This window comes from Nematolebias whitei, chromosome 6, assembly GCF_014905685.2.
Source record: "Nematolebias whitei isolate Nwh7 chromosome 6, NemWhi1, whole genome shotgun sequence".
NCBI classification, from domain to species: Eukaryota; Metazoa; Chordata; class Actinopteri; order Cyprinodontiformes; family Rivulidae; genus Nematolebias; species Nematolebias whitei.
The window spans coordinates 10,253,251-10,255,782 of record NC_056503.1 but is presented as its reverse complement, the minus strand read 5'-3'; the positions used below and the strand labels follow the sequence as shown (position 1 = coordinate 10,255,782).

Genomic DNA, 2,532 nt, shown 5'->3' with positions numbered 1-2,532 from the left:
TCAGGGGTGAAGATGTTCACATCTTTGACAGAGAGGAACTGTTTGTTGCAGCTCCTCAGACTTAAGAAGTGTTTGGATGAAAGATAAAACGTTTCAACAAAGAAGAACCCATCGGAGAACCTGACTCAACCTCGTTAGGTCTTTATATTTACCTGATGTGCACACATTGTAAAACACTGTTTGCCTCTACTTCAGTAATCTGCTACAACACTGTGTGTTATACTGACATTCATTCAGATCTACATTTAACAATAACATTAAGTACCTTTGGGGTAAACTCATTACATTTTCACTTTTCCTCCATTTTATTGGTCATCTTCAAAAAATGGCTGCTCTACAGAAAAATATTGCTATAATAAAGAGAAGAAGAAAAAAACACCAAAGTGAAAAGAACTGATGATTACCATCCCATGTTAATTCAACTGAATAAAAATGGGACATGGAAAATTATTTATTTATGTCTGTCCTCAGTCCAGTTCCTGTGAAGGTCACCTAACACTCCTAAAATCACTCACTAGCTTTACAGGCTTACTTGCAGTGACATATAAATTAGCCATTTGTTGAAGAATCATTTTTTCTAACCATAATGTTAACAGAACCTAAACATTAAATCCAACAAAACAACATATGTAGAGATGCAAAATATTGGATTTTTGGACTGTATCTAATATGCCAATATGTTAAAACTTATTTGGCCGATAACCAATATCAATATTTTTTTCTAGACCTACTTACAGAGACTACATAACTTTCTTTGTTGTGGAATTAAAATACTACATTATTCTGCATGGTCTTTGTCAATTTGGCCTGCTACAAAATACAGATGCTGAAAAGGGGGCTGAAAATTGTGTAACACTTCAACTTGGGTTATGTTTAATGTCAGATTTATTCATGACATTTACTCTCTCTAACACAATGAAAACACTCGGAACAGTGCAAATTTGTAAATTTTCACAAATCTAAACTCAATGGCGCGCGTTATGTCATAACGTTGTGCTGGCGCTACAGGCATCCTTGTCACTGGGTTGTCATACAAAAACATTTTTTCCATTCAACCTTTATTTAGACAGATAAGTCACATTGAGCCTAGAAGACTAATTTACAAGTGAGATTTGTTCAGACAGACAAAAAGTAGTGAAACTGGACACATGCAGAAATTGGAGGCGAAAAAAAAATCCCATCAGACTTTTTCTTCCTGCCTGAGAAGAAAAAGTGATATTAAAAAAACAGCTTGCACAAAAAAAGCACATAGTGACGTAGACATTCTGCAGAGGGGGAGATGAGAGCAGTAAGCATGTCCATAGACACTCTCGAGGGCACTGTAAGAGTTCTGATAAGGATGTAATAATCAGCCAGTGTCCTCCGGTGAGATCCGTAAACATTCTCGAGGTATGTTGGGGAATGGCCAAGGATAATGTCTATGAGAATCCAAGAGTCCTGAAATGATGACACAATGTTTATTCAGCTGGGTTCATCTGGTTATCAGTTGGAAATTCCTCAGGGAGGGGGTGTTAAGTGTCAGATCACATGTTCTCCAGGCGACTTCAGATAAGATGGCCTTCAAGGCCAGCCAAGGGAGCCAAATTCAGATAAACACACAGATGTTTTGGGGACAGGCAGAACTTAATGACATCTACCTTGAGTCTGTGTTGGTCCACTCGGTTCCAAAATGTCCAAATTACATGGCCACACCGATGGAACTTGACTGAGTAAAATCCCCGAGATCTGATCCATTCTGCCCAAAGCATTTGAGTCTGGGCACTCTAGGCATGAACCAAGCCATCATAAAGGCAAGCAGCGTGATCGGGTCCAAATTTAATTTGCTGCAGACGACTTCCTTGATTGTTGATAAAACCAGCAACCAGCCGAATCCAAAAAGCAGGAACTAGTTATTGTAAATCCAATTAAGTATGTGTTTTTAAAATCCACAAATGTCAGCAGAGATAGACACATGATCAAGTCTTCAAGTCGATGAGATATCCAGCTGCGTGCGTGCCAACAGGGCAAATCGGCTCGCCTAAAGCCTGTCTTCTCTTTGAAGAAATTTTATCAATTGTGTTGAGGGACCAACTGAGCAAAACAAGTCCATAATTATGGTTTGGATGATATGCAGGAGAGGCTCAGAAGCAGTTTCACAGACAGACAGAGCAGCAAAGCAAAGCAAAGCGGAGAGAGGGGGGAAGGGAAAAGCGTCCTATCTCGGCAAGAGCAAGTGGTGAAGTGAAAAACATCTCCTTTTATATATATATATACACTACATTGCCTAAAGTACTTGCTCACCCATCCAAATTATCTGAATCAGGTGTTCCAATCACTTCCATGACCACAGGTGTATAAAATGAAGCACCTAGGCATGCAGACTGTTTTTACAAACATTTGCGAAAGAATGGGTCGCTCTCGGGAGCTCAGTGAATTCCACCGTGGAACTGATAGGATGCCACCTATGCAACAAATCCAGTCGTGAAATGTCCTCGCTCTTAAATATTCCACAGTCAACTGTCAGCTGTATTATATGAAAATGGAAGTGTTTGG

At 39.5% G+C, this 2,532-nt stretch overlaps 1 protein-coding gene across 1 annotated transcript in view; it reads left to right on the top strand.

The window, feature by feature from the left end:
• The window catches only part of gucy1a2 (guanylate cyclase 1, soluble, alpha 2), a 58,578-nt gene that overhangs the window by 55,173 nt on the left and 873 nt on the right, over window positions 1-2,532 (top strand). The gene's annotated exons all lie outside the window — the stretch shown is intronic.